This window comes from Lissotriton vulgaris, chromosome 2_1 (genome assembly GCF_964263255.1).
Source record: "Lissotriton vulgaris chromosome 2_1, aLisVul1.2, whole genome shotgun sequence".
Lineage (NCBI taxonomy): Eukaryota > Metazoa > Chordata > Amphibia > Caudata > Salamandridae > Lissotriton > Lissotriton vulgaris.
In genome coordinates, this window is record NC_141687.1 from 205,950,634 (window position 1) to 205,973,558 (window position 22,925).

Sequence of the window (22,925 nt, forward strand, 5' to 3'; positions counted from 1 at the left end):
GAGCGCGACGTGAACGCTGAAGTGCATTAGCTCAATTGAGCTGTCAGAAAACGGCGCGTCACTGTCAGCTGGAGGCCGTGATGCGGTCTCCACAGTGTAGCAGATGAATACCGTCTCGGTAAGCGTGACCGCTCCGTCATGCTGAAAGTGAATCCAGCGAGTTGCAATTCAGACGCATTTAAACCATTTGGTATTAAAAAATGGTTTTGCTGCAATGTATACATGTTGTCAAATGCGGGTGTAGTTTGAGTAAAATGTACAAGAGCTTTAAGCATTTTCACAACCACGTTTTAAGTTTTAACCATTGTGATATTCGGTCAACATTCACAAAAAATGTATGCATTGTAACAATCACATTAGCAAATGTGTCTATCCACAAGTCACAGATTTAAGAAGGGGGGGGGGTTCTTTTTTAGCAGTGGCATAAAGAAGCTAACAAAGATGAGCCATGCCAATTTTAGCAAGCGACTTCATTGGGCTATATAATGAGCAAACATTTAGACGTTTGAGGCATTCCGGCAACGCATGCATAAAAGGAGCGTGATGCATTCTCAAGTTCTTGAAAATCGTAGATTGCAACAAGGATTTACCAAGTGCGCTACATACCGTCAGGGAAGTAGCGTAATCCTAAATAAATCAACATATTTAAAAAAAATAAAAGGAATACACAGCATAATCTGACATGTGACCCTTATAGTTAATCGTGTAACTAGGAGCCTGGTTTGTTTGGAGGTTCTATTATCTAGCCATTTGTTTATAAGTCTCCTCTTGTTCGTTTAATCCTGTATGGAGTCAAGAGTATGAATCCATCTGCATTCTTTTAAGTTCAATGAAGAGTGTATAATGCCCCCTCTTGGGTTTAAGGTGATTTTCTCAAGTACCCACCATTGTAGGTCTTCTGCTGTGTGGATATTTGTGGAAAAGTGCTCCACCAGGGGAGTTCCCTGGACATTGCAACGGATTCTGCTGCGATGTTGAAGAATCCTTGTTTTGACCTTTGTGTGTTCTGGCCAACATGAACTTTCCCACAAGGACATTGTACGGCATATATTACATTGTTACTGTTGCAGTTAGTATCGTGGGTCAGATGGTATGTAATGCCCATATCTACAAACGATGAGCCAGTAATTGCAAAATCATATGCTTTGCAGTTGCTGCATTTAAAATGACCCAGTAATGGGGGTACATTTTGTTGTTGTCTAATGTCTGGAGTTTTATCTGTTTCTAAAAAGGAACTTAGAACATAGTCCTGGACGTTCTCGGCCTTCTTGAAAGCAAAGAGCGGTTTTCCTTTTATGTCAATTTCAGTGCTTATCAAGTTCCAGTACTTTAGCATTACCTTCTTGATTTCATGACTTCGTGTGTTAAACGTGGTTACGCAGGCCATGGGTAATACAGGCGGTGGCAGCTCCTGTATCACATTGGGGGCATTGCAATCCTAAGACAGCAGTGTAGCATTGTGGCATTTTTTTATATGTGCAGTCAGCGATACTGCCGAACCTTTAACCTTTAATTTCATGTTTTATACTTCTGCCTCCAGCAGCTAGTACATTGCTACCTCGTATTTCGTTTTGCTATTCATTTATTGCTGTAACTGCATTTACTTACTGTTTGGCCTTCCCTGCCCCGGTCCCGCACGGTTCCCTGTGTCGATTGCGTGGAGTGTAGTTCCTTCACCGCGGCTTCTCGTGCCGGTCGGCTGAAGTACAGGCGCCATCTTGGGAGTAGCCGGAAGGGCGCTTACACCGCAGGCAGCGGTCTAGCGGCCCGAGGCTGGTCCACATAAAGCGCGCATGTGTTACCGGAAGCGCAGCAGACGCGCCTTTTGTGCGCCTAAGGTAAGCCCGTCTGCGCCCGTCCGTGGCTGGACGGGGCCAGGGGCTCAGCAGCCCATTTTATCTCCTACACCCCCGACATACTCTGCGCATACCAAGGCTCTTGGGATTTAAATCAAGTAACGTTGGGGCACATTATGAATGCTGGTATTTTACGCGTTCATCCTTCACCTTTTCTACCACCCAATCTGCCCTCACTATCCCGACCCCCCACCAACCTCATTCCTCCCCTCCCCCAAGCAAGTGACACATCGACCATCTCGGCCTTCCTGTTAAACACACGTCGGCTGTTAAACACCATCTTGACTTGTTCATTTTTTTGGATACTCAAAAACCGGACCTACTCTTCCTCACGGAAACTTGGTTCTGCCAGGATTCCCTGCCCAATCTACTCGCAGCCCTGCCCACTTTGTACTATGCTTTACGGGCAGATCGGCCTCCTGGTAAAGCAGGGGGGAGGGGTGGCTTTGATTATTCGTTCCGGCTTACACGTTCAACTACTATCCTACCCACTTATCCCAGCAGTTGACTACTTGGTAGTACGTTCTACCTCTTTTCATATGCCAATCACTTGTGTTTTGATGTATCGTCCTCCCCAAAATATGCCTCACTTCCTTACGGCCTTTCAGGACTTGTTAGCCACACTGGCTGTGAACAATTCGGTGGTCCTGGTACTTGGAGATTTTAATTTTTGGCCATCTGACCCGGCTGAAGATGCCCCCTCCAGAGACTTCACCGATTTACTTCACAGTCTGAATTTTATATCACTCGTTCATACTCCAACCCATGTTCAAGGTCATATTTTGGACCAAGTTTGGTCTCTTAATATCCCTATTCCTGTTCCCACTGTCACCCCCTGTTTGTGGTCCGATCACTATTTGATTTCTTTTTCTTTGGATTTAAGTTCAACCACAAAATCCCCCTTGCCTAGGAACACCTGGGCTCGTAACTTGGGCAAATTTGACATTTCTTCTCTCTGCTCCTCTCTATTAGCTTCTAGCCCAGCTATAGAGGAACTCGCCATACCGCTTCAAGCAGAGACCATAAATAAATGGCTGTCAAACGCCTGTGATCAGGTGGCCCCTCTAAGGCGCATTAGGGTAAGATGCGCCCATGATGTTAACAAATGGTTCAGCCCGGAGCTCAAGGAGAAAAAACTGGCTATTCGCCCAGCAGAGCGTGCTTGGAGACGTACTTATTGCACTGCCTCTAAACTACTGTACTCCTCTATTCAGGCTGAGTACAAGAAAGCTGTCCTTGACGCTAAAACCAGCTATTTTTCCAACAAGATCCTGAGGGCAGAGTTCAAAGACTGTAGCAAATCTTTGCTACAGTCTTTGAACTGGCCTCTTCAGATAGGACCACCTCCAAGCCTGTACCTTCCCAACCCCTGTGCGATTCACTGAATAATTTTTTCATTAATAAAATTGCAGATATTAAGGCCAACATTCCCCCTCCCACCCCAGCTTTTTTAAACCTTGATTCACCACTCAATACTCATCACCTAGATCATATAACTCCCCTGTCTAAAGAAACATTTCTTTCCTTGCTTCCCTGTGTTAGGTCTGGATCCACTTCCGATATCTGCCCGGCCCATATCTTGCGCGGTATCTTCCTGACTTGTCCTTCCCCTCCCCTCATTTTTCTCAACGAGACCCATCATCCCAATTTTAAAAAAAAACAGGTGCAGACTCAACAGCTCCTCCCTTATCTGGCCAAAGTTCTTGAATGCCACGCCACCAAAGTCCTCAGTTCTTTCATCGAAGACAGTGGCTATCTCGCTCTGTGCCAAGCAGGGTTCCACCCTCTCCATTCCACCGAAAAAAGTCGGCCCGCCTTCGACACGGTGGACTATACCATCCTTCTTTCCCGTGTCGAGGCGGCAGGCATTGGAGGTTCTGCCCTGACCTGGCTTAGTTCATTTTTGAGAGACCGCTTACAGGCAGTCCATCTGGCGGATTTTTCTTCCCCTACGCGCAAAGTGCAATGTGGCGTCCCCCAGGGATCTTCTCTCTCCCCCTCTTCTATTTAATTTGTATATCTTTCCACTTATTTTTGCTTTGCAGAGGATGGAGGTCACAGTGTTCAATTACGCCGATGACCTCCAGCTAATTTTTAACCTTTCTGATTCCCCTGACTCTATTCACAATTTCCAGTCGGTGATGGTCTTTATCAGGGATTGGATGAATTTCAACCATCTTAAACTCAACCCTGATAAAACCGAGCCTCTCCTCACTGGTGGTAAACTCAACCCTTGGTCCTCTACCTTCTGGCCGCCCTCTTTTGGTCTTCCCCCTTCCCCTTCTCCTTCTGTTAAGACACTGGGGATTACGCTCAATCAACACCTCACTTTACATTACCAGATTAGCACGGTGGTTTCTTCTTGTTTTTTTACTTTGCGGACTATTCGAAAGATCTCACGGTTTTTCTCCTTTTCAGCTCTTAAGTTGATTCTTATGGCTATGGTTCTTTCCCGTTTAGATTACGGTAACATACTGTACAATGGTGTTCCTGCCTACGCCATTCGGCGGCTCCAACTCGTGCAGAACCAAGCTGCCCGCTTGGTTTATGGCTTACCTAAATCTCATCACGTTACTCCCCTCCTCAGATCCCTCCATTGGCTCCCTATTAGAGAAAGGGCCCTTTTTAAAATGGGCTGCATTACGTTCCAGGCCCTCGCGGGAACAGCTCCGATCTTTATTAAGTCCAAAATCGAACCCTACATCCCCAACAGACAACTGCGCTCCTCCCCTCTGTCTCTCTTGGTGGTGCCCCGGTACAGGAAGAGCAGAATGGGAGGTTCTAAGTTCTCTGTCCTTGCTCCGCTGTTTTGGAACTCTTTACCTCTCTCCATGAGAACGATACCATCTTATCTGGAGTTTTGCAGCACTCTGAAAACTCTATTGTTCTCACATGCTTTTATTATCTAAATTGTTTTGCTACCTGACTCAGGATTCCACCCCCACGGCGCCATGAAACCGCTAGGTAAACGAGCGCTTAATAAATACCTTTAAATTCAAATTCAAATTCAACTTCTCTAAATTTGCCACATAAGGTTGTATCTCCAAGACAGTCTCTCTTGGACGATACCAAGCTCTTTTCCTGGCACGATTTAGTAGGCCCTTAGGGTATCCTCGATCTCTCAATTTTCCAATGAGGACATCCGTCTCTGTATAAAAATCACTTCTTTTTTAACAGTTCTGGCTTAATCTTAAAAACTGTCCATATTTCAGATTGTCTCTGAGGTTTCTCGGGTGGTGTGAATCATACTTCAATGTAGTGTTCCGCTCTGTTGGTTTCCTATAGAGTGTTATAAAGATTCTCCCTTCCTCACTTTTCAATGTGATATCCAGAAAACATATGGCCTCATTGTTGTAGGTCATAGTAAATTGTGTATCGGGTGACCGTCCATTCAGCCATGTTTTAAATTCAATTAGACTCTGTTCCATATCTCTCCATACCATCAGCACATCGTCGATTCGTACTCTTGAGTCCATACAGGGTTAAACGAAGACATATAAACAAATGGCTAGATTATAGAACCTTCAAACAAACCAGGCTCCTGGTTACACGATTAACTATGAGGGTCACATGTCAGATTATGTTGCGTATTAGTTTAAAAAAATATATATGTTTATTTATTTAAGATTACGCTACTTCCCTGGCAGTATGTAGCGCACTTGGTAAATCCTTGTTGCAAACTGAGATTTTCAAGAACTTGAGAATGCATCACGCTCTTTTTTTGCATGCTTTGCCTGAATGCCACAAATGTCTAAATGTTTACTCATTATATAGATAAACAAAGGAAGAGTGTCCCTCAGAGAAGCGTTATAGCACGTAGGATATGAGGCCAGTTGTAAGTGGTCCGGAAAAATGGACCAATTTCAAGAAAAAATACAAGATTTTTTCAGGAAACCCTCACTCACCCTAGTGGTGACATGCTTCATCATCGGGTCCACCGGGAGAGATCGAATACCTCCCCGGTGTGCTGCGACGCCAGGAGACTGCGGAGCAGGTTTGTGTGAAGGAAGAATGTGAAAAAAGTGGGGTTGAGTGAATTTAAAAATGCCAAAAGTTGTACCAAAAAATCATTTATTAGCTGGTCAACTTGACATAATAAAAACTAGCTATGTGTAGGGAGAACTAACCAAATAAAATATACTGGTGTTTCCCTGTTAAAGAGAGGTCAACATGTTTCTGCCCGTGGTATGTGTGACTTTACAGGGCTTTCTTCAGGACCAGTTAGCGAGTGTTACCTTATCAGGTGTGGGCGCGCTAAGGCCCACCCTGCTAAAGGCAGTGAAAGTTAAAAATAGCACTATGTGTAAAAAAGGTGCAATAAAATGAACAAACTAATACGTTGGGGATTTACCTCTAATATGAGGAACCTAGAAGTTTGTACAAAAAGTGAACCACGCCCCATAGAACTCAGGAGGGGGGTTGGAGCGACAATGGCACACCGCCCGCAATGCTCTGCACCCTCTCGGTACCTAGCTGTTCCCTCGCTGGATCACATTATATAGCCCAAAGTAGCCGCTGCATTCTAGCAGACGTGGCAACGTCACAAATGTCTGAATGTTTACTCATTACATATCTCAATGAAGCCGTTACATTGTAGCCTGCTTGCTAAAATTGATGTGCTCATGTTTGTTAGCTTCTTTGTGCCAATGCTAAAAAAGACCCCCCCTTCTTAAATCTGTGACTTGTGGAGAGATACATTTGCTAATGTGATTTTTTTTTTTGTGAATGCTGACCGAATATCACAATGGCTAAACCATAGTTGCATTCTCCTTCAAGGAAATATTTACTGTGACATCATCATTCTGCTGCTATATGCACAGGCATATTTGTTATTATGGTTGTGAAAATGCTTAAAGCTCTTGTACCTTTTTTATCGAACTACACCTGCATTTGACAACATGTATACATTGCGCCAAAACCATTTTTTAATACTATAGGGTTTGAATGCGTCTGAATTGCAACTCGCTGGATTCACATTCAGCACGACCGAGCGGTCATGATTACCGAGACGGTATTCAGCTGCTACACTGTAGAGACCGCGTCACGGCCTCCAGCTATCAGTGATGGATCAGTATCTGACAGCTCAATTGAGCTGCTGCACTTCAGCATGCACGTCGCGCTAGAAGCTTGAATAAAGGCGGCTTCATTTTCCTTGGATCTCAATGGTGGAGGTCTGTTGAAGATAAAAATGAGGTATGCCATGCTTCTCTTTATCTTCTTTTGTGTAATATGTCCAATGCAGGAATTGCAAGTTATATTTTCCGGAACTATTGCCCATTATATTCTTTAGGCTCCAACCGGCTGGTGGAGACCTGCTTTGTCAAATCGTAACTCGCTACCTAATGACTGCATTCTGGTAAGAGAATTCACCAGTGGGTGTTGGTTAGTCAATTCCTACATTCCTTCTCAGTTTTTTAATAAAGGCATTTGTTATTTGCAGATTTCATTCATTGAGGCCCTGTGCCATTGGTAAGCTGCCAACTAATGATCAAACAGTTAGAACACACATCTGTTTATAGACACACCTAAAAATACAATTTTTAATTTTATAGGCTGTCCATTCATCTCTCCATAGTCTTGAAGAAAACCCGCCCTGATGCACCTTAAAATTGCGCTACTTTCGGGGTTGAAACATCGACATGCCATATATGTCCACACAACCCTCATGATCACAATTTAATTTACTATTGGATCTTGCAGCACATGTGAAAAAAGAAAGAGGACAAAACCTTCTCCAAAGTTTCCCCTTCCCTATTATTTATTCCACATGTATTTGTTCTGTGTATAGTGTACTATTCATATCACTTAATCCCTATATGTCACTTTATTCACCACGGTCACTTATTGTTTCTTGATACAATTGAATTTGTAAACGTGACAGCCCTTAGTATTGGCTACTAATTTAGAATACATTATTGATGCTTATTTTCTTGTGTGTGTTTTCTCCTTGTGTGAATTAATTTCTTTTGTGAATCATTGCTTTATGTTTTATAAAAAGTAATTGTTCTGTGTATTTACAAACAGTACCATAAGCAATTGCACATATCCCGACAGAACCGATTGTTTTTGTTTAATACCATAGCACGCAGCAATGAATCTGGCGCCATATCGCCAATACCTCGGTAGAACCTACGTATGAGGTGCCGGCCATGTCCCTAACATGAAATGGCTGCAACAGCTTGTGTGCAGCAAGCTCCTGTCCGTCGGTGGACCAGTAAAGTGGTACATACTTAGTAATGCTTTGTATTCTTTTTTTTTATATCCTCATTTGCGTTCAATGGCTCCAATCTGTCAAGACAGAAAACTACCGCGGAGCAGAGAATCAGGCAATGCCTCTGTACTGGCTCAGCATCAGCTGGAGGGGATAGCGTAGGTGGGGTGGTGAACCAAATCCCTTCAGTATCAACTGGCAGGCCTTAAGATTCTTGCAAGCGGGCTGTTCTGTTGGACAATAATGCCTGGAATACCGAGGCCCTTTAAGCGTCGACTCAACTGTGACGGAGCCAGAAGGTGAGCCTTGACTGCATCAATCATTGGACCTGGGGGAAAAAACCAAAAAAAAAATCCAGGTGTCAATCCAGCAGCTTCCAAAAGGCTCTTTTCACCTGATTTCCTCCCCTTGCTAAGTCAAGTTTAGAAATCTGGAGGATTGAAGAGCGCCATTTGTAAAAAGTGGGTGGCAATGCGTCTTTCCAGTGTCTACAGAATTCCCTGCGGGCTGCTAGAATAGAATAGAACACTAAGTTGGAGGCAGCGTTGCGAGTTTTTCCACTCAAGCCAAAGATGACTAAGCCCAAGTCGATGGTAACCTGACATTCCAAAATCAAAGACAATTTACTACTTATAGAATCCCAAAATAAGGTGATTTGTGGGCATTCAAAAAACATGTGGATGTCGGACGCCGCCGCCAAGCCACATCTCGGGCAGGAAACAGGCCCTGTCTGGGAGAATCTTGACAGTCTCTGCGGGGAGTAATAAGCTCTATGTATTGTAAATATGTGGTTCCTTTGTAGCCAAGCAGGCTTAACCAAATCCCACAATACCCTGCATGAGGTTAACCAAAGTTCTTCCACGTCTTCTCCTGGCATGAACTCCGCCCACAATTGCGTTGGAAGACAAAATTTGCCATCTGATTCCTCTATGATCATGTTATACCATAGCGAGATCTCTTTTTTTATAGATGGTTTGTCAAGCAGGCATGCTTCTAATTCACTCACTCCCCCTATAGGAAGCCTGCTGTTGCGTGAGGGCAATGTACTTTGTGCCTGACCCCAACTTGAGATTTGTAGATATTTAAATCTTGAAAATATCGGTCCGATTTTGTTAGACAAATAGTTCCACGGAAGCAGAGATCCATCTGAAAATAAGTCTCCCCAAGATGTAATTCCTGCCTCTTTAAGTGGTAGGGCTAATGCGTCTTCCGCCCAGGGAGAGGGTGCAGGTAAGTCCCATATTGGAGCTTTGCTTGAAAAATAACCAAGGTTAATCGAGTATCTCACTCTTTACCATGTATTGGCCATCCCCTGTAGTATCTTCAACGTAATTTTTTTTTTAAATTTGGGATCTCCAAACTTAAACAGGAAGTTAGCCTGCCCGACTCCCTCGCAGCTCAGCAGAGTGGAAAACATTGGGCCCAGGCCTGAATCAGTGGGTATTTTAAAGAGCGTGCGTGCATGTGCTAGCTGGAATGCCCATGCGTAGATCTGAAGGTCTGGGCCTGCCAGCCCGCCCTTCTCCCTCCGACGCCTTATCTTTTTCCAAGCGATTCTTGAATTCTTATTGTTCCAAATAAAAGAGGACATCTCGCTCTGCAGTTTTACAATTAATTTAGGGTCAAAAAACAGCGGTATTGAATTAAATAAAAATGAAATCTTTGGCAGTATAGACATTTTAACTAGATTTGTCTTCCCCAAAATAGTAAGAGGGAGATGTGCCCATGCTCTCATCAATTTTCGGCACTGCGCTGCAACTTTTGCAAAATTTAGAGAGGCTATCGTGTTTATGTTTTTGTCTATGACTATCCCCAGATATCTCAAATTGGCCCTCGATGTCGCACTATGTGTGTTTAAGTTAACGTTCCATGACGTTGACTCTGTTTTAGAGGCGTTCACTTCGTATCCTGACACCTTTCCAAACTCCAAGGCAAGATCTATAACCTCTGGAAACGCAGTATTTATATCTGGGGTAAAAATCATAATATCATCTGCGTAGAGGGCCACTTTTTTGATCCAATCGCGGTAGACAAATGGTTTGATTTGTTGATTTTCTCTCAGTTTCTGTGCGAACGGCTCTATATACAAGTCGAATAGTAGGGGGGACAGGGGACAACCCTGTCGCGTACCCCTCGTTACCCTAAATGGCTCAGACAAACCTCCGTTGATCAAAATAGAGGCAGAGGGACTACCATATAGCAGTCTAATTGCTCTGCGGAATTTGTCTCCCGCATTGAACCTTAACAAGGCCTCCAACAGGTATTGCCAGTTTACCCTGTCGAAGGCCTTGGTGGCGTCCAAGGTGAGGACAGAGAGGGGCAGAGTCTCCTTAGTCGCCAGATCTATAGCTCCCACCAGATCATATGTGAGCTCAAACAGCTGCCTCCCCTTTACAAAACCTTTTTGATTAGAGTGCAATATATCTGGAGCTACCTGACCGAGTCTTCTAGCCAATATTGCCGCGAAGATCTTATAATCGGCATTTAAAATTGATATTGGCCGATACGAACCGCAATCAGATGGGGGCTTTCCGGGCTTCAGGATTAGTGTTATAGAGGCGCTATCCCAGGAAGCTGGGTGGGCCTCTCCCTCCCTCAAGATCTTATTGAACAGTTCCACCAGAACAGGAGACACCGCCAATAACAGGTTTTTATAGATTTCTGACGGTAGGCCGTCTGTTCCTGCTGCCTTACCTTCCATGGCTCGCTGTATAGCTTGCTCTACCTCATCCTTAGTTATTTCCCCATCTAACAATATACTCTGTTCATCCGTCAAAGATGGTAAGGAAAGATCTTTCAACCAATTGACAGCATCTTCGGAAGTGACATTCAAGTCTTCCTGATATATTGTTTGGAAGAAATCTTTGAAGGCTTCCCTAATGTCAGCATCATTTGTAAAAGTGCCGCGATCGGTTTTCACCGAGTCGATATGATTACGTACTCGGTCCGATTTTACTTTCCAAGCCAGGAGCCTTCCGGCCCCCTCCCCGTATTGAAAATGAGCTAGTTTGCTCGCCTCCCATCTCTGCATGATTCGTTTATCTAATACTGATGTCAATGCATTCTTCAATTCCATTATTTTAGCGTTTTTCTGAGATAAATCGTGATTACTGACATCACTACAGCTTTCGATATCTGCCTGGGTAGCTCTGATATTCTCTTCAATAGAAGACACCTCTTCCAAGTACTGCCTTCTGCGGTATACGGTCTTATTCTTGATGATCCCTCTTAATGTGCACTTAAAAGCATCCCAGACAACACCCAGAGATGCTGAACCTGTATTAATTTAAAAAAAAGCCCTTGCTTCTGATTGTAAGTGCTCTATGTCCTCAGATGAGGTAAGAAGAGATCGATCGAAAGACCACGTCCTTGTAGGAGGTTTGCCTCCCCACTCAAGTACCAACTTCATGGCTGAGTGGTCGGAGAGATGCGACGGAAAATAATCTACATTTTTGACTGAGTTGGCCAACTCCCGGCTAATTAAGATCAAATCTACCCTCGACCGATGACGATATTTAAGATTCCTAAAAGAAAAACCCTGCCTCTGCCCCTCTCTTACCCCCCAGATATCAACATAGCCATATTGATTCATGCACCCGAGTAAACAGTTTCTAGATTTAGAAAGGGGCTGTTGTCTACTAGTTGGAGACTTATCCAGCGAGGGATTCAGTACTATATTAAAGTCGCCGGAAATTATAACTGGATCGGGAAATTGCAGCAGATGGAAAAATAAGGATTCTAACACCGAAGGGTCATCCCGATTCGGCCCATAGTACCCAACTAATGTTAGCACTGCACCTCCTATCTCGACCGCCACAATGACCCACCTGCCTCCAGTGTCGGCCTTTTTCTGGGTAATTTTCATAGTCAAGGATATTTTGAACAAGATAGATACACCCCTTATATTCAGTGCTTGGGAGGTAGAAACAGAAGTGTCTAACCATCTATTCTTCTTGACCAGCTCAAGAATTTCTCCCTCCACTAAGTGTGTCTCCTGCAGAATGATAATGTCCGCTTCAACATCCCGCAAATACTGAAGAATTTTATTTGCACGCGGTTTGGTTCGGAGACCATTAACATTCCAGAAAAAAATGTCAAGCTTCGTCATAACCCTGGGAATAGATGATGATAGAAAATACCGCCAGCTTATCTAAACCGCCGTTGAACTGTTGCTTAGAATTGGAAACCCTAGAAAATATTAGTGATTGGAGCACTATTGAGAATAAATATTTTTTGCTTTATCACCCCACCCCTCCACCCCTCTGTGCCCCCCCACACCGCCCTCCCTCCCATGGGAAACCCTTGTACTCACTATCCGGAATACCGGAAATAAGTGCCCCTACTCCTCCCGAACCCCCCTAGTGAGTGCCTCCATTTTTACTTTAATGTGTCCCTTTTTGCTCCCTTATTGTTATCTGTTTTTTATTTTTTCCTCTTCTTTTATTATTATTTTTTTTATATATTCATCCTTTTTTTTTTTTTTTACTTTTAGCTGCTATATACTCTGTTTCAAATTTTAGAAATTTTGACGCTATTTCGGGACAATATTAGAAGTAAATCTTTCTTAGAATTTTTTCCCTTTTCTCTTCTCCACCCTTGTTATAGTAGAAGACGTAGGAAGGGGAACTTGTTAGTCCTTGCGGGACCCTATTAACCCTGTTATCTCTGATACTTCTACTTTCTACTTCCCAAGGACAATAGCAGCTCGTCTGCTGCCTGAACTGAACGTATGTTATACATTCTATTATCATGCATTATTTTAAGGGAAGCAGGAAAGCCCATCTGCACCGTGGCGCCCAGACCACGAAAAGCATCCATTCTTTTACCCAACTCCCATTGTTCGTCTAGAGTAAATCTGGACAAATCGGAGCGTATCTGGTAATTGAACCCTTTGCCTGGTATCGATTTTTGTTTTAGTGCTAGGTTCAAAATTTGTTCTTTCAGGGTATATGTGTGGAAATTCACCAGGATTTACCTTGGTTTAGTTCTCTGCGGGTTACGCCTAAATGGGTCCCTATGGATATGCTGTATATCCCTGGCGAGATCCTCATTTGAGAGCTGAAGGTTGAGAGACTCTTTTAGCAGCAAAATAATGAAGCCTTTGATATCCATGCCTTCACTCCCCTCCGGTACATTTAATATTCGGATGTTGCAACGCCTAGCATTGTTTTCCACAATCTCCAATCTCTCTGATAGCGCAGTATCCTCTCTTCTCAATTTCGATATGTCGTCCTGAACACTCTCTGCGCGCATAGATATCTGCCCCACAGTCTCTTCTAAGGATTGTGTTCTTGCTGAGAGGCCAACAATCTTTTCGTCCAAAGACTCACAAAAGGTTCTTATTTCTCTTTGATTTGAGGCGGACTCCTCGAAACCACGCTTGATCTCAGCTGATAGTGCTGCGAACATCAGCTGTATAAAAGCTACGGAGATGGAAACGGAGCTGGAATCTGAGGCCCCGCTTTCCTCGGGGATAGCACCTTCAGTAATGCTGGGGGCTAGGAAGGGCCTAGAAGGCAAAGTCCTATCCGCTACCCCATTGTTTTCCCTACTTATGTTGTCTGTGTCCGTGTCCGTTGTTTTTTTTGAGTGATCTTCACTCCAAGATTCTCCTTGAGAAGATGTAGACGGGAATGGAGGTGAAACAGCTGAAGTAGGAACCAATGCTATATCCATAGCATTCATCTCGTGGACTGGTTCTGGGACTGATAAGGCTAATAGCCCCTCTGTAACCCCCTCATTAAGGTGCAGAAAGGCGTCAGAGACCTGATCCTGTGTTCCCCCCACTGGACCTTTGTGTAATTCCTGCGTCAGATCTAACTCCTGGCCTTGCTCTGTTAACGCCATTATATTATTTACAGGCTGTGGTTCTAAAGAGCTAATTTCCTTCAATGAACGTTCTTGACCAATTTCCAGCACCTGAGGGACCACCTTAAAATATGAACGAAGAGAGGGGGTTATTTTGGATGAAGAAACAGGAGGTGGTTTACCAGTCTTATTACACTTTCTCCCCCTCTTGGGCTTTACTTCAAGTGAGAGGTACGAGGAAGCTTTCTCTAGATTCAGGCTGGGGGGTAAATGAGTAAAAACTTGTGAAGCCCAACCAGAAACAGAACCCGGCTCCTCTGGAGGATCTGATGCTGTTAAAGCACTGCTTAATAGCTTCTCTGGTGAAGGTGTCTCTGCTCTCTTGCCTTTCTTTTTGCGAGGACACTTTGCCTTCCCGGGACCTTTGGTTACATTTTTGCCCTTCCCTTGGCTTAACTTTTCTTTGGAAGCACCGACAGCTTTCATTAACTTAGAAGGGATTTCAAAATATTTCTTTTTGCTCCCTCCCTTCTTATCACCATATTCCCCCTTTACCTCTGATGCAAGTGTTTTATCCTCCGTCTGACCGTTTTTGGGAGAATCTGTATCCCCCCTCAGTATCCAGGGGACCAAGTACAGAACCAACACTGGGACTGGAAGCAAGCTCCCTCTTGTTGATCGCGCTGGAGCAGGAGTCCCTACGGAGACTCCGTATGTGTCTGGCTCTGCGAAGCTCCAGGGCGGCCTGACCCCAGTGAAGCAGCGCCCGCTCCCGCTGCTCTCTCGCTCTCACTTTGTTTGGGCGTTTCCGAGTCCCAGTCTTGGTGTCCTCCGCCTCCGCCTCCGCCTTCGCCTTCTCGCTGGAGCCGTGACACATCGAGGCTCAACACAGACCGCGTCTCAATGTAACCCTCGAGCAGCAAGACAGTCCCGCCGAGGGCAGCCCACGACCCGGCAAAAAGGTTTCCAAAGTAAACTCTGCAATCCCAACGGCGTTCCTGCTACGCGAGCGAAGCTGGACGAGGTGAGCACTGCAGCACTCACATGGGGTTGGAGCGGAGCACTACGGCAGTCAGCCTACTGCCGCCATGTTTCGAAACATACTTAGTAATGCTTGCATGTGTTAAAAATAATGTGTCCGGGAGGCGGTGAGTGGTCGCAAAATCATTATGGGTCAGCAGCAGTGTGCCATCTTTAAAGAGTGCCCCGACTGTTGTCTTCCTTTCCTGTTTTCAGGGGCCAACGGACAAGTGTTTAACGTGCCCAAAGAGACTGGGAGGTCCAGCAGTGCGATATTGAGCCCATAATGGTGAGGAATTGCTGTATATTTCAATGCCATTTTCCAGTAGTCCAGTGCTACCCACGGAAACAAGGCGCCTGATGGTGGTGGGGGGACACTCCAGGGCACATAAGCCCTTGAAGCTGGCCGCTCGCTATTTCTTACGAAGTGCATCCTATTTCTGATTAATTGAGTCCTCCCAGCTAAAAGGCCAACCATTGCAGTTGACCCACTAAACAGTTTGAATTAGGTGCTCCGAGGGCCCCCTCTTACCATCCACTGAGGTCTTTGTTAGTACTTGCTTACTTTGTTGGAAATCCTTTTCTCTAGACCTTCCCAAGCACTTGCTCAACAAATTGCAGCTAGAGAAGAATGCTGTGGTTTGCTAAGTATCTGGATTGCAAAATAGGACACCTATTTCTGGCCACCTTGCATCCTTCCAGTGGCTACCAATATCCAAATAGATTGTCTTCAAGGGTATGTGTGTCTGTCCTCATGCCATATATAACACAAGTCCTATTTTTCTTCAAGCTCATTTCCAACCACATATGTCTAGTTGCAAACTTATATCTGTGGCCTTATATGTTGGGTGTTCCTGTCTTTAAAAGAGCTTGCACAGAAAGTTTTTCCTATTTGCAAAATGGGTTTAGCGATTCATTGTGAATCAATAATAGGAGTGGTTGTGTATCGTCCTCTTGTATTTGTGATTCGCAAAGTGATGCATCAATGGTTTGCCGCCCCAAACCACTGCAGTCTTATTGACTCTCAAAAGCATATGGTAACAGATTCGCAAAGGGGAAGAAGTCCCCGTTTGTCCCTGATTCCACTCATTTTGGATATGCCTTTCTTTTATTCGTCTCTGCACAAGCTCCCACTTGGAGATCACATTACTTTCAAAGTTTCATATATTCCTATCATGGATTCAAACATTGACCATTACACCTAATGTTTGGCCACGGAGGCATAGCATGAGCACACATATCTTCCACCTGAGAAGTCACGTCGATTTTTGATTGAGCCGGTGAGAAAATGACATTTTTCTCCATTCAAGTATGAGCAGGAAGGCTCTCGAGCCGCCCACGGGGACTGCTAAAATTGTATTGACTTGTTGTGAGAAATTGTAGATTTACTTCAGAGCAATCCTCATGGAGAGATATTGGTTTACATCTATTGCGAAGCTTAGCTGGACCTTTCCTTACCCAGCTTCCCTTTCCCCAGCCTCCAAAGTGGCTTTGATCCAGTGCCACCATTTCTTGCTATCATAAATTTTGTTTGTATTACAGCTGAAAATGAGGCAGATATTTAGACAGAATAGGGAGGCGGTGATGGAATAACCAGTTTTTCATCTCTTTTTAGTCCCAGTGCTGTGGACAAAGATTTATCAGATGCAGCATCACTAGTGGAAGGGCTGATTGGTGCAAAAGGTAAACGTCTTCTCTCATTGGTATGCGGTAGAACAGTATAACTTATAGTGTTTTTTTTTAACACAAACTTTATTGCATTTTTTACACATGTAAACTTCTAGTGTTGAAACAATGCAAGCCATAAGAATTTAAGGGCAGATGATAGTAAAATGGGTAGTCTGCCCATCTCTCAGGATGACAGATGCTCAATCTATGCTGGCAAACAAGCAACTGCCCACCATCGTTAGAAACTTCAGTTGGCTTGGTGGAAGCACTTTTGCTGTCTTTGTAGTGGCAATTGGTTGCCACATCATGGTAGTCATCCAACATTTTTCTTCAGAATCAAGAACCAAATGTCCATGATGCACAGAGAGTTTTTGATCTAGAGGTGGCTGTGTGGGGGATGGGCTACTGGCGATACGTTTCCGACACTGGAATCAGAAGAGGCCCCACTCTCGAAACCCAGTCAGTTTCCCTTTGTCCCTACCTTAATTGAGGTGGGAGAACCACAAGGTTAACTGAGCAGGATGTCTGTCAGCTTTTAGAAATGGCCCTCATCCTTCATTTCTAAATGGTCAAAGGTCTGAGGAAATATATGGCACTGGACTGTACACCCACTCAGGGGACGAGCTGAATCTGTATTTCAGAGCCAGTTTCACTTCCTATATTTTGAAGCAACTTCTCAACTAAAGGGTGGTTATTTCCTTTCCCATTCCGTCTCTTTTCAAAACCAGAGAGCCAATACTAGAAGATTCTGACTTCATGTTTAGTAATTCACGCAAATGGCTAGTCAAAGCCAACCTTGATGCAGTGATATCATTGTGAAAAGTTACACTTTCTTATCTTATTGCTGCGGTGTCACAAGCACTTCTTGTTCACTTACAGCCTTTTTCTACATTGGTGAAAGCGATTGCAGTGAAAATGACCATCCTGAGGCAAATGTCACGTGAGTAAACAAATGACCTAACATATACTAGATGGTTAATAAAGTTCAGAGCACACACTGCCTAGTGAGTAAACTGCATAGTAGACACTGTGGAGTAAATAAACTGCACATCACCAAATCTAGAGTGAAGAAACTGAAGAGTGCCCACTGTATAATGAGTGCATTTTATAGCAGGCACTGTGAACTTAACCAGCTTTAGACGCCTTGGCTGACCAGACTTCCACTAACCGAGGTGAACCCTCTCCTTTTAAAAATGTGTTCTAATGATTTACCAAAGCTAGTTATTTTCCACAGCAGGAACTGTGGATGGCGGGGAGGTCTGTGATTTCGAGCACAAGTAGGAGGACCATATTTCAATGTGGGAATGAAAGAAAGTTTTAAATAACAGTCTGCATAATTTGCAGACAAGAAAGTGAATTGGTAAAATGTATAGGTGTTGCAGTCCTGTTAGTTCAGTCATTTATGAAATAGCAAAAGAACTAAGAGGCATATTATCAAGAACGGCAATAAAACTTATCGCCGCTTTAGCGGCAGGAAACTGCTGCTAAAGCGGCGATATTGGGCTTGATAATATGCTTTTGTGAATTCCCATAGCAGCCCAGGTTCTGGTGTTAACCTGGGCTGCTATGAGAATTCACAAGGGTATATTATCAAGCCCATTGTCACCGCTTTAGCAGCAGTTTCCTGCCGCTAAAGCGGCGATAATTTTATCGCCGTTCTTGATAATATGCCCCTACATCTTAAGTCAGTTCCGCAGCAGCCAAAGGAAATTAACAACTGAGAAGCAATTGCATTTTTGGAGTATTGCTGGAGGCAAACTTTTATGATATGCTTTTTTGAAATGTAGCAATATATGTCTAATGGTATAGCAAAGGACAGAGTCGATTGTGGCTACAGGAGGAGTCACATTTTGCACTTTTATTCCAAGAGGGCATCATGCTGCTTTGCCTATTGGTTCAAACTGAGTGCACTAATACTCCGATGACCAAAATGATGTTGCCTCCCCGTAATTAGCTACTTACAGTTGTTAATAACTACGTCATCTTGAACTGACACAATATTTTTTTCACAAGAATCGGTCAAGTTCTACGAAATCTGCTTGAGTTTTCTAGAGTCCAGTTTTGTAATTCCTAAAATACTCTTTGCTGATGCAATTTTACTAATAGTTTTTCTCTTTTGCATCTTATCGTTAGTACCAAAGTGGTAAGAGTGTTGGCACATTTTTATTAACAAGTTTAGCATTTCAAGTAACTATCTTGAGCCAGATGTACGACCCTTTATTGCGGCCACAAACGGGAGATCCTCCTGTTTGCGACTGCAAAACAGGGTAATGGCATGTGCAAATGCTATTTTGCGAGTCTCTGACTCACAAAATAGCATTTGCGAGTGTAGTGACCCCCGCTATTAGGAAAGGGCGTCCCTTCCTAATAGCGAGTCACCATGCCATGAACAATTGTTTTGCGATCGCATTTGCGGCCGCAAAACACTCGCAGTTTTCCACCTACTTCAAGTAGATGGTAAACTATTCACAAACTGGAAGGGGTCCCCAGAGGACCCCTTCCCCATTGTGAGTTTGTGAGAAAATATTTTTAAGAGCAGGCAGTGGTCCTAAGGACCACTGCCCGACCTTAAAAAAATTAAACTGAAAAGTTAAATTTTTCTTTTTAAATGCATCCTGTTTTTCTTTAAGGAACACGGAATGCATTTAAAAAATGACTGCTTTATTTAAAAGCAGTCCCAGACACGGTGGTCTGCTGACAGCAGTAGGCCACCATCCCTGAGTGTGCTAGCCATTCCTAATGGGGTTGCAAATTGCGCATGCCTCATTAATATTCATGCGGAATGCAATTTGGACCCCATTAGGAATCGCAAACTGTTACACATCCCAATTTTCAAGTTGCACATGCGATGCAATTTGAGAGTCGCAAATTGGTGGGTCGTACATCTGGCCCAAGGGGTGTTATTTTGAAGAAAATGCTTGTTTCACAAACTCTTTCATGGCTCCTACACTTTTTGTTTAGCTCCATGAGCTATGTCAGTAGTTGTGGACAGTCCTGTGAATTGTAACTGCATGCTACAAGGCAGACACTGTTCATGTTATTAGGTTTTGAGTGGTGTTCAAGAGCAACAAGATGAGCATTCCTAGTGCCACATCTCCTCTCAAACCACCCTGGAAAAAATTAGGGGGTGACAAGAGCGGGGACACTGGTTTTTGTAGGACTTGGCCCTTTTTTGCAGGGTCATCCCAAAAGTTTATGCCTTTCTCCTAGCCTTTTTTCAGGCATGGTTTTGGTGGTTTTAGGACTCTGGGCACTTTAGCACTGCTGTTCAGTGTAAAGTGTGTTGGCGCTCTGTGGTAAATATGGCAAGATTGGTCTACACCTGTTTGGCCTATTTAATTTACCTGGCAGTCACCTGTAAAGTGGTATCTCATATACCTAGGGATGGTAAATTAAATACTACTGGTGAGCTTGCAGCGCTGATTGCGCCACCCACCAAAGTAGCCTTTCAAACCTATCTCAGGACTCTGCCATTGCAGGGCCTGTGCGTGCAGTCAGTGTTATTGCCGCTGTGACGTGGCACCTAAAGTGTGTGCCATGTCTGTGACCCCACTTTTATTACATGTCAGTCACCCCTAAGGTAGGCCTTAGCTAGCACTATGGGCAGGGTGCATTGTAGGTAAAAGATAGGACATGTACCTAAAGTGTGTGACATGTCCTGGTAGTGACAAACAGCCATTTTGGTTTCTCACTACTGTGGGGCTGCCCTCCCATAGGAATGCATTGGGGATTCCTGATTAGTGTTTCAGTGGTAATTCCTGATATGAGAGAAGCAGCGTAGTCAAGTTTGGTATGTTTGGAATAGTAATAATAAATGCTACGCAATGGTGTGTGCAGATTTATGTTAACTATTTTAGAAATGCCACTTTCAGAAGTTGGCATTTCTGTGTGCTATATGTCTGCCTGCCTGAGTGAATTGCATATCTGGCTTTTGAGTGACAGGGGGTGGTGAGGTGTGTGTGGCTCCAGGAGGGGCAGGGTGAGTCAACACTAGGCTGAATGGGACATCTGCATTTGGAGTAGTGGGAGGAGAAGTCCCTGGTCCCTGAATAGGTCTGTGCCTAGCCTGTACAATGCTGGCTCTGCCCCATGATGTGTGGCTGATCACCAAGCCCCCATTTGACAAAGGGGAAAAGGAGCCCGGTCAACAGAGTGCTCCGAAACCCCTCCGGAACCAGTTGGGACTGGTTCCCCCAGAGCCCTGCTACAGACAAAGAGAATATGTGTATAAGTACTGGGGCTGTGACCCCATGAAGTGTGCTCGTGCTTGCTTGGGCTGAGGGGGACACTTTGCCAGGAGGAAGCGCCATAAGACCCAGCTGCAGCTTCTTAGAGGGTCCTTGCGTGCTGGCCTGCCTGGCTGCGCCCTGCTGGGGTTTCCCCAGATCCAAGGGCTTTTAATTCCTGCCTGCTTTATCCCAGGAACTTTGAGGGGCTTAGCGCCTCAAGAACACTATATTTAGTTTGCTGGAGACCCAGAGGAGGGGACTCCAAGACTGTCAAGAGAGGAAAGTGATCTGCTTAGACCGCAGGCTGAGCGCTTTTTCGTCCTTGCCCCCACTGTGTCCCTAGCGCTGTGCCTGTGTGCCAGAAGTGCGTGGTGGGCATTCTTTTGGTCTATTTTCCTTGGAGCCCTAGAGGGGCCAACCTAGGACTTAAACAATTAGTCACTTCCCCTACCCACATCGCAGGTCACACACTCGACCCCATCTTCACATCCAGCAATCATGTCTCCTTCAGCCACACTACGGATCTCCTCTGGACCGACCACAGCTGCGTCCACTTCACCTACAACAAACCGATACCCATCAACCACTCTCAACCTATCCTGCAAAGAAACTGGAACAAAATCACCACAGACCAAATCTCCGCATCGCTCCTTCGAAACTCCCCAGCCATCTCTTCTAACGCCAACGAAGCCGCCGCCAACCTCACCCTATGGTTATCCAACACCGCCGACACCTTAGCTCCACTGAAAAAACGCCAAAGCAAACCTGGCATCAAGAAGGCCTCATGGTTCAACGACGATCTCAAGAAGTCCAAGAAACTCTGCCGCTCCCTCGAAAAGGCCTGGAAAAAAGACCCAACCACCAGCACCAAGGACGCCTTCAAAAGCGCCACCCGCACTCACCACCAACTGATCCGAAAAGCCAAGAAAACAGCATTCAAGGATCGACTTGACAACAACGCCCACAACAGCAAGGAACTTTTCAACATCGTCAAAGAATTTTCCAATCCCTCAGCCAACTCCAACGACATCACCCCCTCTCAAACCCTCTGCGACTCCCTAGCCTCTTTTTTCCACAACAAGATTGCAGACATCCACAGCAGCTTTGACAACCAACCCGGAAACCAACCCACCCTACCATCTGCCGACCCTCTTCCCCCCGCGAACACCCTTAACGCTTGGAACCCAATCTCCACTGAGGACACCATCCGCCTGATGAACTCCATCCACTCAGGATCCCCCACAGACCCATGCCCTCACCACATCTTCAACAAAGCAGACTCCGTCATAGCACCGCACCTCCGAAACGTCATCAACTGCTCCTTCAACTCCGCTACCTTCCCTGAAGACTGGAAACACGCTGAACTCACCGCCCTTCTGAAAAAACCAACAGCGGACCCCACCGAACTCAAAAATTACCGCCCCATCTCGCTTCTTCCATTCCCGGCCAAAGTCATCGAGAAAGCCGTCAACAACCAGCTCGCCGCCTTCCTCGAAGACAACAAATCCCTCGACCCCTCACAATCTGGCTTCCGAGCAAAACACAGCACTGAGACCGCCCTCATCGCAGCAACAGACGACATTCGAACTCTACTGGACAATGGAGACACAGTCGCCCTCATCCTCCTCGACCTCTCGGCAGCTTTCGATACAGTCTGCCACAGCACCCTTCTACAACGCCTCAATAACATCGGAATTCAAGGAAAAGCACTTGAATGGATCACCTCGTTCCTCACCGAAGAACCCAGAGAGTCCGCCTCCCTCCATTCAAGTCCGAGGCCTCTGAAGTCATTTGCGGCGTACCCCAAGGATCCTCACTCAGTCCCACCCTCTTCAACGTATACATGAGCCCCCTCGCGGCCATCGCACGCCAACACAACCTTAACATCATCTCTTACGCGGACGACACCCAACTGATCCTTTCTCTCACCAATGACCCCAGCACCGCCAAAACTAACCTACAAAGGAATGAAAGAAGTTGCTGAATGGATGAAAAAAAGCCGTCTGAAACTGAACTCAGACAAAACAGAAGTCCTCATCTTAGGTACATCCCCCTCTGCATGGGACGACACTTGGTGGCCGGAAGCCCTGGGAAAAGCACCCATCCCGACAGACCACGCACGGAACCTTGGCG